This window comes from Manis javanica, chromosome 2, assembly GCF_040802235.1.
Source record: "Manis javanica isolate MJ-LG chromosome 2, MJ_LKY, whole genome shotgun sequence".
In the NCBI taxonomy this organism is placed as follows: domain Eukaryota; kingdom Metazoa; phylum Chordata; class Mammalia; order Pholidota; family Manidae; genus Manis; species Manis javanica.
This window is the reverse complement of record NC_133157.1, coordinates 102860348-102877499: the sequence shown is the minus strand read 5'-3', so window position 1 is coordinate 102877499 and position 17152 is coordinate 102860348. Positions and strand designations below refer to the sequence as shown.

The following is a 17152-nucleotide window of genomic DNA, read 5'->3' as shown; positions in this document are numbered from 1 at the left end:
GCCTGTTGATTTGGGGTTTGGTCACGTGGCTTATTTTGGCCAATTATTTATTAGCAGATCTGATCTAAGCAAAGGCTGGGAACATGCTCACAGGGTTAAGCTTTCCCTCTTGGGCTTCTCCTACTACCATGAGAATGTGCCCCAGACAGCATTTAAAAAAATGAGAAACACACAACAGAGAGCTACCCTGGTCAACCCAAAGACCCATAGCATGAAGTAGGGTCACCCCAGCTAACCATAAAAAACAAAGTACTGTGTTCCTGAAGTGTTTGTGGCTGCTTCTTAGCGTTACAATAGTTGCTGACTGGGACATGGCCTGATTATGTTTTTTATTTTATGCTACTGCATTTATGGGGAGAATAGTGTGCTCTTAAGATATCCATGAATTTTTATAACTTGCAACTGCTTGAGGTCAGGGCCTTCTGGAATATCAAAAGTCCCCTGTATAGAGAGTGTGTGCTCAAGAGGTGGTCTCCCTGGCCCCCGGCCCCAGGCCTGCTCTGAAAACATCAACAGGGGTGCTTGGTTGGTCTAGGCTACTACCCTGGGAAGTGTCCCCTCTCACTCCTCCCCCATTTATACTGAGGGTCAAGTCGAACTCAGACTTTTCCACTTCCTCAAAGGCTACAAATCATTACAATAGAGGACTCCTCTGCTTTTTGTACATACAAACATTTTGCTAAAATTCGAACACGAGGAGTTGTTTTGCGCCTTAGTGTACATGGAGTAATGTCTTTGGAAATATACTTGGTTTCTAAAGGGATGGTGACCTGGGAGAGAATAGGAAATACATTTGAGGTGTGTGGAATCCAAGTTGAAAATAGCCAAATAACAACTTGCCATTTGTCATTAGGGTTAATGGTTCAGGGATGACTGACTATAGCAAATGTTCAACAAAACGTCCCCTCAGAGAAAAAAAAAAATTCCTCCTTATAGAGTGGACCCGCCGAAGGGTGCTGGCAGCCCCACCCGGCACACTGATACCTGAGATTTTCACACAGGGGTCCCTGCTGTCTGTGTGGGACAGGCCACGTGGAAATAGCCCATTCTTCAGAGTGGGAAAACCTGGGCTTTGTTTCGGGTTCCTGGGAAGACCAGGGCGGCCATCCTGTACATCCTGAGGAGAGGAGGTGTGCTTCTGACATTTGCACACTAGAGGGCAGTGTACGTTCATACCAAGGAAGGAGTTACCTGTCGCCTTGCAGTTTAACCGGCAAACAGCGCGTGCACACCTGCTCATCTATTGATTCAGACTGAGCTACTTGGCTGCAGCGGGCTGCCAGGAGAGTTGTTTAAGGGATTTTGCTTCTAGACCTCCTCTTTTTAAAAATGTGTGGATAACCCACAAGCCCTTGATTGGAAGCATTTGGGGTCCTCAGAGCTAGTGCAGTATTTTAATGAATCAGAATTTTGTTGTGGTGTGACTTGAGCATGTCTCATGAAGATTAAGAAAATACTTGAGCTGAGGATTAAAGATGGCGGCATGAGAGGTGAGACAGAGAAGTCCTCCCAAAACCGCATATAATACGAAAATATAGTTAATACAACTAATCCTAAAAAAGTAATGGGAAAGAAGGCTGTGCCAGACTGCATACACCTGGAGAACAGAGAAGACCTCATGAAAAAGGAGTGTATATCAATGATACCTTAATGAAAAAAAAAAGATGATGTGTGTGAAGGGCTTCTCCTAGCTCCTGCACAAGACCCTCCTCACAGGGGTGCAGTGAGAACCCCTCCAGGGCAAGAGACTCACTGGCATCTGTTGAAGCAAAACACCTCATTCCCCAGGCCACATAACCTCTCGAGTCCGGCCATCTTGTTTGCACACAAAGAACTGCTCAGGTCTGGATCTGTTGGCGACAAAGCAAGGCAGGAGTGAGGGTGGCTGGCTGACCCCCCAGGCCTTCTCATCCCCAACTCCAGGAAGCTCAGCTGCTTCTGCTCCTGGAAGCTCAAAGCAGCCACGGGTACTCTGAGGGTCCCAATTGCCCCTGAGTGTCCCTGAGCTTACTCCTCTCCCTCTGACTTCCTCGTTGGTGGGTCAGAGCTGCCCCTGGGAGCATTTTGATATCCCGGAACAAAGCCAAGTGTTTTGCACACATATCACCTATTTTCAGATGGGCTCAGCCTTGGAAGCCTCAGAAGACTCTAAGGGCAGTGACTGCCGAGTGTTACAATTTGTAGCTTGTGGTGGGGATGAATGAGGCTGAGTGACATTAGAGATAATCTTGCCAGGGTCCTGGAGTCTAGATTTCTCAGTGTCAAACATGGCAATTCACCAAGGCACTGGATGGCCCTGGGCAAATACCTAACCCCTTCCTTCCTGGGACCCCCTTATCTACAGAAGCAGCACGATGGCGCCTTTCTGCCCTGCATTCCCACAGGACAATTGTCAGAACATGTGTGGCAGGATACCTGGGGTATGCATAGTACTTGCACTTCACCTGGTCTTCTGTGGAGAGAATTCTCCATGGGCCTCTGCCCTTCTGTCCTTGTGCCCACAGAGGGGCTGCCCGCTTTTGTTCGAGATTTTGTGCAGGACCCACTTTCTGAGGATGTCTGTAGAGCAAACAGCCTGGGACGACAGAGGCAGTGGCTGTCTCCTGAGCAGAGAGCAGGTTTGTTCACTGCCCAACAGAGAAAAGGGAAAGTGTCCCTTGGGGGAAACGCTTAGGCAAGCTTACTCATTCTATATGAGGAGGGTAGCTAAGCTCAAAGTCCTGTCCTGTCTGTAGGTTTCACCTGGCCCTTGTCACATGGTCCTGTGGGAACTGGGGTGTAGGGTTCCCATGAAAGAAAACCCAGCTGCCTGCCTGCTGTTGTGGCTGGGAATGACAGAATCCTTCATCTCTGACCCAGGAGTCGAATCTTCCACCATCATCCTTGAAACTGGCAGGCTCACCTGTTTGCTTACAAGGAGGGCATAGACTCAGACCCTTCACTGTCCTGAACAGGTTTCAGCCAGTTTCCTTGTGTGATTTCTTATTCCCCAAGCCCCGTACAGCAGGTATTTTCATTCCTATTTTGCAGGTGAGGCAACAGAAGCTCAGGAAGTTTAAGACCATTTCCAAGGTCAGCTAACGCCATGGCCAAGGAGATACTTAAGTCTAGAATACAAGTGCTACATAATTAAAAACGGCATTTCCTCCAAACCTCTCTTCTCTTCCCAAATCTGAGTGAGGTAACCAGGAGCTATGTGGGTGTTTGTTATTAATTTAGTTTCCTCTCCCTATGTAGAAAAAGTGTCAAGGGGATTTTGCTCCATTATCCTTTTGCTCTCAGGGTCCAAGGGACACGATGGGGGTGCGTCAAACAGCCATTCATCCCGCATTGGTTTCCTGGAGTTGGAGCAGCCACATGTCTGGATACCTGTGCCATGAGGAAGCTGGTGGACCCAGGTTCCCCTTAGGCAAGTTCCTGTCCCAGCAGTACTTTCTTCACACTGAAAGTGCCTGCAGGCAAGGAGACCTAAAGGCCCTGGAGCACCCCGCAGGGTGGGGGTCATGAGTCCCATGGGGGAGCAGGGCCCAGCCCTTCTGGCCTTGGTGTCTGCTGGGGGCAGGGGGACAACGTGAGGGGGTGCTCCTAAGGGGTGTCAACAAGGTCACGGAACCACAGGGGGAGTCCAAAGTGCAGACATGTAGGGAAGAATACATGGAGACATGTATTCTCTTTTCCCTCCCACTGTTTGTATTTTTTAATGAAAGGGATCTCTGAGGAAACTCTAACTTCACGTTCTAAACTTTGTGCATGTGCGTGTGTGTGTGTGTGTGTGTGTATCTGTATTTGTGTGTATGTGTATCTGTATGTGTGTATATTTGTGGGTATATCTGGGTGTGTGAGTGTATCTGTATATGTGTCTGTGTGTCAGGAAGGACGGAGGTGTGCACTAGATGAACGAAAAGAAAGGGCTAGGTTGTCATTTGGCATTTTGGCAATAAGCTCAGGCTTTCAGCAAAACAACAAATATTGTGGGCCCCTCCCCACACTGGTTGGCGATTTTATAGCAGCACAGGTGAATTTTCACAGCGCCCAGCTGATTCTAATCTGCTGCAAGGCCTTGTCCATGCCATCCAGTATGTAACCACTGGCCACATACAGCTATTGATCACCTGTGATGTGTCCTGTCCAAGCAGATGTGAAGACCCCCATACATGACATAAAGTAGCTCCATAATTTTATATTACACAATGAAACACTATTTTAATCTGTTGGGTTAACTCAAATACATTAAAGAAATTAATTTTACCTGTTTCTTTTACTTTAAAGGTGCTGCTAGGGAATGTAAAGTCACTGATGTGGCTTGCATTTGAGGCTCGTGCTGTCTTTCTATTAGATGATACTGCTCTACCAGCCATTTCATGTCCCAGAAGAGGGGCAGAGATTAAGTGGCTGGCCTAACATCACAAACAGAGTCACAGGCAGGGCTGGGCCCAAAGCTTCAACTTTGCTACCATTCAGGGGCCACACACTGGCTCTGTGTGCAGCCGTTTTTGAAGGAAGAGACATTCTTGTTTTCCTCCTTGCTGGCCCCCTGCAGCACCTAGCATGATGCCTGGAACATAGTGGGCACTGCATGCAGGTTGTACAGTCAATTAATCCTTCCTGCTTATTACCTCGACGCAAAGGCCTCCTCCTCCAAAACCTTCTCAATGCTTCCCCCTACTGGCGGGTTGTTGGAAGTGCTCAGTGAGGGTCCTCAAGTTTCTGGGGCTGCAGATAGCGCGGGTCTGGCGCGTGTGTATACTGTGTGTGTTGCACCAGCGTGTGTTACATGCACCCGCACAAGCTCTGAGTGTTGTTTCATGTGAGCATGTGTTGCAGCATGTGTGGGGGTAATTATACGTGTGCACAACACTCGCGCTTGCTTTAACACTCCCGAGGCAACAGTATCGTTGTACTCTTCTCTCCCCAGTCCTGTAGCAGCTGTGGGAAGGGTAGCCTGTTGACAAATCTGGGTGCTCAAGCCTCATGAGGGTCTTGTTTTAGTGCCGAGTCTTTCTTAAACACAAAAGCATTCCCATAATTGTACACAAAAATACCCTCTGTGGGCCACAAGATATTCAAACCTCTTCTGGGGTTCAGACGTTCCCTGCTCTGTGTTGAACAGCTTGCTTTCTGGCCCCGTGGTGTAAGGTGGCAGTGAATGATTGAGTTGATTCTCCACCATTCAGGGAACCCTTACCTCGTGCCAAGACAAGAAAAAAATTAAAAGATGTGAATGTCTGATGGCTGAGCTCCCTGCAGAGACCAAGAATAGCAGTGCAGACACTCACCCACTGGAATCGCCCACAGACCAGGGGCTGACCGTTCTCACCGCACTGCAGGCAGGCCCGTGTGGCACAGGGAGAATGCAAGGTGGGCCGGCCAGGTCCTTGGATGGTTTTCCTTCACTGCCCTTTGCAGAGTAAAATTAAATCACATTATCTCTAGAAACCACTCAGGCAGGGACAACCTATGAATCCACTCTTAAAAAATTTTTCATTTTCCTTCACGGGAAAATTAAATTGTGGTTTCTGGACAAGAATCTATTGGCTAGTCTGCTGGTCATCTTATATAGATCACCTCATACTGGAGACAGTTTCTTGTCCCTAAAATGTCCCACTTTTCTCAATGGGATAACTGAGAAGATTGATTGAGATCCTGTATGTTAGTGGTTCTCAGCCTGGGCTGCACCTTTAGAAAGACCGCTGCCTGTGTCCCCATCCAGACCCATTACATCAGAATTTCTGGGTGTTTGGGTTGGCATCAGTGTTTCCACAATAATTCTCCTAGGTGATTGTCCTGCATGGCACCTAGTGCCATGGTGAACTTCAGGCGTGAGAAATCCTGTGCACCATTTGCATGTGGAAAGCAAGTTCTCTGAGGAAAGAACCAGACAATGGCCTGGTTTTCCACACCAGGGATGCTCTACTGGGCCAGGCTTGTCCCATCGTGTGCTCTCTGGTCCTGCTATCCTCTTGGGTACAGCATGGGCGGGAGGGGCCAGCTTTGGGGGAATGGTGAGCAGGCTGGCTGCTCTTTACTGAGCTGAAAGAGTCTTGGCTGTGGGTGAACAGGGACCCTCCTCCCTCTAGGAAATACAGGCCCTCAGGCTGAGGAGGGCAGCCCTCAGTCCGTGTGCCCCCTCTGCCTCACCTCTGATCTGTCCGCTGTCCCTCACAGACCCTTCTCTGTGGTGATTATTCCTGAAGTCACCCAGCAGGCGAGTACGGGGAGGGCTCATTTCTGGCCCCTTCTCCAGCCAAGGCTGGCACAGGTCTCTGGACTTTGCTTAGTGCCCGGACCAAAAACCCAGGGCAAAGTGAGGCCCTTCTGTTCTTTTTCGTTATTTTCCACGGGCCTTTGGTAATGCACAGTTAGCTCCAACTATCAGAGAAGGGAAGAGGAAGAGGTTGGAAAGACAGTTCCCTTGGCACAGAATTTCTTCAGAGAAGTAGAAAAAATGCCAGTCTGCCCATTGTGGGCATTCCTGCCAGCTTAGCCTCACGCTGCTTTCAGGAACAGCCCCAGCATTGCTCAGGAAGCCCCTAAACCTACCAAAACTGGTGCCCCCCATCTTCTCTCAAGCAACATGTCCCCTCAGATGGCTTGCTATCTCTGTGCCCAGGAGTGTGCTTTGGGAAATGTAGGCAGATATCCGTCTGTAAACAATCTTTGGTGGAAAGTTTGAGTACAATCTAGAAAGATTATAAAAAATATTTGGTCCCTTTCTAAGGGAGATGCTCACCTTCAGAATTTGACCTTGAATTCCTCATTTGGTAGTAGCCGATTCCCCCCACCACCTTGTCCCCTGCCTCCCCTGACTTGCTCTCTCCGTCTTCCTGGGTTCATGACCCTGCAGCTAGAGCCTATGAGTGCCACAGCCTTTCTTGTGGCCAGGTGTGGCTGGGCAGCTAGCTCTTATCTGTGGAATGTGAGCAGGGAAGGTATGCACCACTCCCCCCTCACTTATCAGGAAGGAATGTGCTGCCCTGAACCCTTTCTCTCCCCTTCAGTGACATCTCATGACTTGACTTGGCTTCCGTCTTGCACCCAAGAGTCACACCTTAAGAAGAGATGGTGGGATAGCAAGATGTACACTGAGGTCCTTGCCTGCAGGGGCCAGAGCTCTAATTTGTTTATCACATGTGGTCTCCCAATGTGGGGACTGTTACATGAGTGGGATGTAAACAGTGTCTTCCGTAGGGCACCCAGGTTTGGTGTCTTTGTTAAGGCAGCAGAGCTGTGACCCAAGTACTCACTTGCCGTGTGTGTCATGGACCATATTCTCTGTGTCATGGTTTCATTCCTCACATGACTATTGATTCCTGTTTTCTCAAGAATGGCAACCTACAGGTCTCTATGTCCAAAATACCTTGAATTCCATGAGTTTTTCTTGTAATCCCAGGAGTGGCAGAGAGTTATAACAATGGAGTAGCATCCTGCTTAGAGGTTTTGGTCTAGAGTTAGAGCATAAAGTGAAAATCTTGTAGAGTTCAAGTGCTCCTTGAAAAGTCCTTTAGGAAACTTTCATGTTAACAGCATCTTTCAATAAGTCCACATGGATCAGCTTTCCACCTAGTCGGGATGAAATGTTTGGACTGCCTTCTCAAACCATGTAGTAGAAGAAATGTCTGAAATGTGTTCAGTGTGGTGAGATGTTCACAACATAAGAAGGGTTTGGGCTCTGAGACAGAACAAAGAGCAGATTCTCATGTTCCACTCTCTCTAGGGCACTGGTTTTCAACGGAGGTGATATTGCCCCCCAGGGGGACCTGTGGCAGTATGTGGGGACCTTTTTGATTGTTATGATGAGCAAGGGTTGCTATTAACATCTGGTGGGTAGAGGCAGAGATGCCACTGAATTTCCTACAATGCCCAGGACAGCCCCCATAAGGAAGCAGTATCTGGCCCAATATGCTATAGTTCTGAGGTTGAAAAACCGTATTCTACACCACAGGCTTGTTGAGAAAAATAATAATGTCAGTTGTTATACATTCACTTTGCAGAACTCTCCTCAGCCCTTTCCTGGACTTGCACATGTTTATTTTAATTCTACTTTGAGTGAATCACACTTACTGCTGGTACTGCCCCTTCGAGCCAGACAGGATAAAGATGAGAGGATCACAGACCCTTGGCAGTTCTTTGATGTACTAGTGTCCTATCTGAGTCAACACAGGGTTACATCAGGGAGTTTCATCAATAATAATTAACAGTGCTTCATGTTGCCTAATTTTTGGCTTTCTAAGTGATGTAGGCTCCTACTCTGCTGTCAAACAGATGCACTGCTGACCTGCTGCTTTCTGTCAGGGACACCTCACAACAGCCAGTCTCAAAACTCCTCTCCTTAGTTTTAACCTGGAGTGTTTCAAGAAACACCCCACTTACGTCAGCCTCACACCACGTTAAATAGTTGCTTTCCTGGCAGCATCTTCTGCTCTCAGTGGTCTTCCATCCAGCCACGCCTCATAAACCACCTGTCAGGTGTCCTCACTGGAGCCATCACTCATGTCTGAACCCCTCCAATGATCCTGCACCATTCTGGCCATGAGGTGCCAGATGTGAATTGACAGCACCTATGTGACCCATGGAATTTTTCTGGCTCTGCCCTGGGTGGCACACAGGGCAGTGGTTGGTGTGGGGGCAAAAAGCAAAGCTACAGAAAGATTCAATTCCCAAAGAGCTCACACTGGCACCTCATTTTTCAATGCTTGTGGGTGCTCTTGATGGTGCACAGCTCCAGGAATTCCCCTGGACAGATTATGAGCCATAGACAGGTCACCTGCCACTGTCACACAGAACAACGACAACAAAACCAGCTACAATTCTTGAGGATTTACTGTGCTTTAGGCACTGTGCCTGTTATTTTTCTTGCCTTACTGCACTATAATTAAAATACTATATATTTGGCTTATATAAATATAAAATTCTTGAATAAGTAGTAGAGGAAAATATCCACATGGCCATTAACAGATGAAAAGGTGTTCAATCTCGTGCATTAAAGAAATGCAAATTAAAGCCACAATGAAATATCTGTGCTTTATGTACATTATCTCATTTAACCCCACAACCTCAGGAGTCTTACTCCTGGTACTTATTCTAGGCCCTAGGAAAACAAGCAGAGAACAAAGCTGACAAAGTTCTCTGCTCTCTGAGAGGCTGCGTTCTATGAAGGAAATAGACAAACAAAATAAGTCAAAGATACAGTATTTTAATTCAACATTTATCTGTGATAAATAGAAAATTAGGAATAGAAGAGAACTCTCTTAATGTACTAAAAAGTAACTCTAAAAATGTCTCCAGCAAACATCCCATTCAACGACCAGATGTTGAAGCTTCTCCATCTGAGATGGGAAGGAAATGAAGTCTGCTTTTACCACTTCTATGAATTATGGTATTGGATGTCCTAGCTAATGTAGTAAGGCAAGAAAAATAAGTTAATAAATAAATTACAGCTTTTATAAGAGGCATTATGTTATTATCATCAGGCATTTTTATTTTGAACATAGTGATTAAAGTACTAGAATAAATAACTGAATTTCTTATGGTTACTAGATTTCAAATGTTTAAAAAAACTTATTATACCTATAGCAACAAAATGTTAGAAAATTAGATTTTAAATGATTTTTCCAATAGCAATAAAAAGTTAAATATCTAGGAACTATAGGTGTTCACTATCTCTACACTGACAACTACAAAATGTTGAGATAAATTCAAGAAAAACAATTGGAGTGATATCTCATGCTTATGTATATTATTGAATATCATAAAGATTTCAGTTCTCTCCCAAATCCTTCCCAAGTGTAGATTCAGTGCAATCCTATTAAAGACGCCAACCATTTTTATAGAAAACAGCTGATTTTAAATTTTATGTGGGAAGGCAAATGACCAAGAATAGCAAAGACAGTTTTGAAGAAGAACAAAGCTAGAATACATACAACCATCAGATATCAAGTTTATTATGATGCAACATAATTAAGAAAATGTGGTATGACCCAAGAAAGAAAAATAGCCAGAGGAAAAGGATGGGAAGTCCAGAAACAGATCACCACATACATGGTTATTTAATTGGTAACAATGCAGTGAGAAAGGATTTTCTTTTCAATCAATTGTGCCTAAGGGTATTGGATATTCATTGGGAGGGAGAAATGAATCTTTACTCCTTTCTTGTGCTATTAATAAAATCCATTCCAGTTGGATTTTAGATTTAGTTGTGATAGGTAAATCATAAGGTTCTACAAGTTAATATAGGAGAATATTTTCATGACCATGGGTAGGCAAAGTATTCTTAAGCACACACAAAAAATCAATTTAAAAATAAATAAATTGGGCTACATTAAAATTAAGAATTTCTGTTGATTAAAAGCTATCACTAAGATAATGAAAAGGCAAGCCACAATGTGGAAGAAGAAATTTGCAATACACATCCCAACAAAGAACTTGGATCTAAATATATAAAGAATTCCTATACATCAATAAGAAAAAGGCAAGACAACCCCAAAGAAATATAAAATTCTTGAATAAGTAGTAGAGGAAAATATCCACATGGCCATTAACAGATGAAAAGGTATTCAATTTCATGCATTAAAGAAATGCAAATTAAAGCCACAATGAAATATCTGTGCATGCACACCAGAATGGTTTGAAATTCTTTAGAAGGTTGACAATGGTAAGATGTGGTACAGTGGGAACCACCTCCATAGCCTGCAGTAGTGTGAACTGATGCAACTGCTTTGGAAAACGGCCTGGAAGTACCTATTAAAATGGAACATCCATGAATCCTATGACCTAGTAATTCTAATCTTCAGTCTGTACACAATATGCTCATCATAATGCATGTACAAGGATAGTCCCAAACTGGAAACAATGCCAATGGATAATTAAATGATGGTATACCCATACAATGAAATACATGTAGCAATGAAGACCAACTGTGTCCTATGACAACATGAATGAATCTCACAAACAATATAAGTGATAAAAACCAGAGGCAGAAAGCACCTATTTCACAATTCCATTTTATATAGAGTTAGAAAATAGGCAAACCTAATCTATAATGATACAAGTCAAGATGGTAGGCACTTTGGGGAGAGAGCTAGTAAGTGCAGAGGGCTTCTAGAGAGCTGAAAATGTCCTCTGTCTAGATCTGGTGGTGGTTACCAAGCAATCACACATGTAAAACATGTGAAGCATAGGGCACTTTACATACTTCACTATAAGCATTTGGGCCCTCCATTTAAATAATCTAGTAAGTAAGCACATAGCATCTTTTTAAAATGTTCCACCAATTTATCCTTTGTGCAAGTGAATTGTGGTGGTCAAAAGCAAGGGCTGGTGGTCTGAATCTAGACATTGAAGTGCCTGGTCTTTACTAAATAGCCACACAACCTCCTCCTTTTCTATCTCCTTGAGGGGAGGAGAAAAAGTCTGACAGTGACTTAAAATTGCCCTGCTAACTGAAAATTCTACAACTGACCATATCCTGAGTTGTTTATAGTAGAAATGGGTACTTTCAGACACAGTTGAGTGAGTGTAAATTAGACAACAATTTGGCAGTTATGTATCATAGCTTTTAAGACACATAACTTTTGATCCAGCCATTACAGTTCTAGGAGCCTGTATGCATGCACACAGACCCACATACAAGGACTGAGACTTTTTATTGCAGCACCATAAGAAAAACAAGCACTAATCTAAATGTTAATAGGAAATGATTAAATAAAATACAGAGCATACACAGAATGGGATTTTATGCATTATGCAGCCATTAAAAAGGATGAGACAAACTGAAGGGAAATATATGTATGAAAGACACTTTTAATAAAAAGTAAAAACTAAGTGATACAACCAAGAGAGAGATGATCTGACTTGGTCACACAAGTAAAAGCTCTACAACCAGATAGGTAGGGCTCAGACCCTGACACTGTCACTTCCCAGCTATGTGACCTTGGGCAAGCTGCTTCACCTGTGTGTGTCTCAGTTCCCTATGTGTGTAATGGGAGTGCAAATAGCACTTAAAGAGTTGTCCCAAGACTAAAACAAGGTCCTGTATGTTAAAGACTTAGTACTGGTGCTGAGTGCATACCCTGAAAATGTTAGCTGTTACTCTGTGTATAGTGTGGTCCCATTCGTGAAAATCAAAACCATTATAAATGTACACGTATCTCCGTAAAGATAGGTGATACATTGAAAGGGGAGCTATATACTATTTTACTCTGTATATGTGTTATCAATGTAGTATTTGTAATGGTGCATTTTAAAAGGCTGCACTCTTTCAATTATTCATGCCATAAAAAGTAGAGGAATAGCTCCAAACGCCATCAACTGGGCTTTGGGATACACTCTGTCGACGTACAGGGTCTCATTCCCATTCCTGAGGAAGGCTCAGCCTTCTTCCTCTGACCCGCCCCTGCTCCAGCAGCCCATGCCCATCTGCTCTACGATTGGGAGCAATCAGTGGACAGTCCAAACAGAGTAATTCATATGGGCAAAGGGCTGACACGGTGATGAAATCGGAGTCCTGTCTCGTCCCTTCGCAGCCTCCTCTTCCTCAGTCTTTCCCACTCTGTGTGTCAGTCATTCTCTTTCCTTTCCCTTTGGAAAACTTCCTGCCATCAATCTCCTAACAGACTCACATTATTCTAGAGAGCCCAAACAGTTTCCTCTTTGTTCTCCAGGGGTGTTGACCTTTTTCTATGAACAAAAGAGAACATCCAAAAAGAAGGTTCTGTAACCGTGGAGTTGCAGAGAGCCCTGGTGTGAGTCTCTCTCTTATGAAGGGCGGGGAACATACTTCATGTGCGCTTTCTCCACCCGCCACTACGCCGTGTCCTCCACCGCAACCAGAGCCTGCTCCAACTGTCCAAGCTAATATATCAAACCCCTGGTTCTAAGCCCAAAAGTCATGGGATTTGGAAGTGAGGTCTGGATTCCATCTTGATTCTCTCAGGGATATCTGGAAATGTGGTTTTAAATCTAGACCTTAAAAATGGGAGTAACAATAGTTCTTGCATATATGGATATATCACAGTAATTTATGACACTTTTCTTTATTAAGGATTTTGAACTTCTGAAGAAAGCATTTCAGTGTATTAAGATTCTTCAATGTTTTCCCATTCACTTGCATTTGTTGAATCATCAAATATTTTTGCTTATGAAGAACAGAACAAATAATTTTTTGGCTCTTACTTTTTAATTCTTCAATCTTTAGTCAGGAAAACATTTATTGAATACTGCAAGAAAGCATCATAAAGAAGCAAAACTGATTTTAAAAATGAAACAATCAATTCTTAATAAGTACAGTCAAACAAGTATTGTCCTGAAAGGAATCATGCATTTACTCCAAGAATGCTGGAATTTGCTGCAAATCTCAGCGGTTAAGGAGTGTTAACTAGTACTGAAGGCATTCCTCAAAGAGGATCGTCAAAGTACCACCTTAGAGATCAATAACTTTCACTTAAATGTTTGTCTTTTTGCATGTGCTTGTGGGAACATCTTTTGCTTCATGTTTGACTCACTGGTGCAAGGCTGAATTGTGAGAAAGTTCTTAGCAAGCTTAATCTAGTTGCCCATAAAATTTTTAGTAGTCAGGGTACCATAAATATGTCTGGAGATAACAGCAGTCACTTCTACTTGGATAGAAGAGAGAGCAGCTAGGGAAATCTGGGAGAGAATGGCACATCAGGCTGTGTCTTGAAAGATGCCATTAGATAAACAAAGAGTTGCTAAGCTATGAAAGGAAAGATAGGAGGGAGACACGCACACAGTTTTCGGGGCAGCTTTTCTTGGGCTGTGTTTTCATTCCACCTCCAGGGGATTAATGGGGGGGATTTGGGAGACTTGGTTATGGAAAGAGGAAGGGGTGAAAAATATGTTGTGGGCTAAATACTATTGTCTGGGACCTGTCCTCGGTACACTGGGGTTTTCTACTGAAAGAGCAAATAGCCATGGAAGGTTTTTAAACAAGTGAATGACTAGATCAATGTAACATTAAAAAAAAAACGAGTTGAGCAACAGGAACCCTCATTCATTGTTGGAAGGATGCAAAATGATATAGCCACTTTGAAAAATGGATCTGCATTGTCACAAGATTCCTGGATGATCTGTTTGGCGTCCCAGAGCTCTGTGATCGTCCCTCCATCTGCCAGACTCCCCTGTCTTCCCAGCTCTGCCTCAGCAACCCATCCTGCCTGTGGTGCCACTGCCATCTCCCAGGCTTAGCTTGGGTTTCTGACGTCCAAGCTCTGTGCCAAGCCCAGCCCGTGAGCATTTTTCTGATAGTATGCCTGTGAAGATTCACAGGGCTGGTGAGCTGTGGAGGGGCAGCAAAGCAGCCAGGGGTCATCAAAGGGGAGAACAGGTCTGCACTTGGATGTTTCTGGGTTTTTATTCTTTCTTTTTCTCTTTCTTTGTCAGAAGTTCTCTAAGTGTGGTTCCAGAGCAGCAGCGTCAGCCTTCTTTGGGAACTTGTTAGAAATGCAGATTCTCAGGCCCCGCCCAGTCTCCTGAGCTGGAAGCTCAAGGGTGGGGCCCAGCAGCAGGGAGTGAAGCAGATTCTTCTTCCTTGCTGTTCAGGAGCCTCTGTATGGGATGCTTCTCACTGAGCAAGACAGGCATTGCAGTGAAGTCACCAGCTTTCTTTAAGTGCTGTAATGACTACATTGATTCCCATCTGTCACCTTGTGTTTATTGATTTGGAAAACAAAACAAAAGATATATAAATGACTATTGAACAAGCAGATCATAATATCTCCGGTAGGCTCTTGGTTCTTTGATAATTAACATCCAGAGGAGGGTAGTTCTGATCATTGATCTGGGAGTCGAGGAGCAATTTCAGCCCATGGTGGGCACCCAGCTCTCTTTGATGGTGCAAGAGGCAATTCTGTCCTCCACATAACTACTACTGGCCCTCCTCCACATGCAGCCCTCATTCCGTGTGGTCAGAAAACTGGGCTGAAAATGTTGAGGAAAAGAAATACCAAATTCAAAAAGATCAGATTCACAATCTGTGTGTGTGGAAGATTTCAGTTTCAAAAATACATTTCCTTCTAAGAACAAAAGACCTCATTTTTGTAAGTCAGAGATATGTGGTGAATGAAAAATTTTTAAAGTGGCTCAGCACTTAAATTATATAAAACAAAGCAGAGGTGCAAAGGTTTGATGTAAGTGTACTTCAGAACTTACTTTTTACCTTGATATTGCAGTTCCAGTTCACTGTCATCAGTAACAGGGAGAGATTGCTGACCCCAAGATGAAACTGAGCCCTGGGGGATAATTAGATTCTCTTTATACAGGTAGAAATGTGTGCCAGTGTCCTGCCTGGATCCTGGCGGGCAGGCTGCTTCCTCTGGAGCTGGGGGCCTCATGGCTCCTCTGCCTTGTGCTCTGTGTCTGTTTCACATCATGTCCTGTCTCTGGGCCCCTCAGCACTCTACAAGCTACTCAGCTTCCCTCCACCTCGTGGCTCATTCCTAATCATCCTTCAAGGCTCAGTTCTATGTCACCTCACCAAGGAACTCAGTGACTGCCGGACGAGTTTCTCTCCCTTTGCTTAATGCCTCACGGTGCCCTGTGCCCTCTTCTTAGTAGAGAGCCTGCTGTAGTGTCTATAGTTATAATTGTTTGTTGCCTATAATTATTTGTACTGGTTATTTGAAAGGTCGCCACCAAAGCAGGTGTGATTACCTGCAATCAGAAACAAATAATCTAATTGAAAAAAAAGTGAAGGACCTGAACAGACATTTTTTTCAAGGAAGACATGCAGATAGTCAATAGGTACAACAGGAAAGGTGCTTCACATCACTAATGACCAGGGAAATGCAAATCAAAACCACAATGACATGTCACTTCACACCTCTTAGGATGGCTAATATAAAAAAGACAAAAGATAAGTGTTGGTGAGAATGTGGAGAAAAGGGGACCCTTCCACACTGTTGGTGGGAGTGTAAATTGGTGTGACCATTATGGAAAACAGTATGGAGGTGCCTCAAAACTTCAAATAGAAATACCATATGATCCAGCAATCCCATTTCTGGAAATACATCCAGAGGAAATGCAATCAGTGTCTCGAAAAGAAATCTGCACTCCTATGTTCCCCAAAGCATTATCCACAATAGCTAAGATACAGAAACAACCTAAGTGTCCATTGATAGATGAATGGATAAAGAATGTGGCCTTATACATATATACATATTTATATACATACATGTATAACACACACACATATGTAATAGAACATTATTCAGCCATAAAAAAGAAGGAAAATTTTGCCATTTGCAACAACCTGGATGAGCTATGAGGGCACTGTGCTAAGTAAAATAACTCAGACAGAGAAAGACAAATACTGTGTGATCTCACTTATAAGTGGAATCTAAAACAAACTCATAGAAACAGAGACCAGAATGGTGGTTGCCAGGGATTTTGTGGAGGGGAGGGAAAATGGGGAGATGCTGGCAAAGAGTACAAACCTTCAGTTATAAGATGAGTAAGTTTTGGGGATCCAAAGGACAACATGGCGACTATAGTTAGTAGTGTATAGTATACTTGGGATTTGGTAGGAGAGATCTTACGTGCTCTCACCACATACAAAAACATGTTAACTAGAAATCTGAGTTGACACATATGTTAATTAACTTGACTGTGGTAATCATTCCATGACATGTCCATCGATCAAATCATTATGCTCTGCACTATAAATATATGCAATTTTGTTGGTCAGTTGTACCTCAATAAAGTGGGAAGACAAGAAAAAGAAAGCCTTGGTCCAAAGGTGGTCATTTGTCATCTATTCTGGAGCAACTGCTCACTCTTTCAATTAGCATGTAAATACCAGGAATAGGGTTTTACTGCTGATAACAATGGATTGGTAGCTAGTGTGTTAAAATGGTAGCATTAAATCCTCATTACTGAGATTAAAGATGAGATATGTAGACAAAAGAAAATATTCTAGAAACATTCCTCACCTTGTATAAAGGAGGCCCAGAGCCCTTACCCCCAGGGATGGTCCGGCAGCTTGACCCCAGTGGTCTTGTTTCTGATGCCAGAAGACTCTGTCCATGATCTGTGTGCTTCTCAGAAGTAATCTTTTCGTGTGAGGGGTACTCAGACACCTGAACATACAGCAAACTGGACTCTCATCAAGCTTCAAATTACTTAACTATTTTGAGCATAC

At 43.8% G+C, this 17152-nt stretch overlaps 1 long non-coding RNA gene across 1 annotated transcript; it reads left to right on the top strand.

Annotated features, from left to right (window-relative positions):
- Window positions 1-1274: 1274 nt before the first annotated feature.
- On the top strand, window positions 1275-3176 carry LOC140845147 (uncharacterized). The gene is made up of 3 exons (XR_012123869.1): window positions 1275-1490; window positions 2505-2618; window positions 3031-3176. It is a non-coding gene; the product is annotated as an uncharacterized lncRNA (long non-coding RNA).
- The last annotated feature ends 13976 nt before the right edge of the window (window positions 3177-17152 follow it).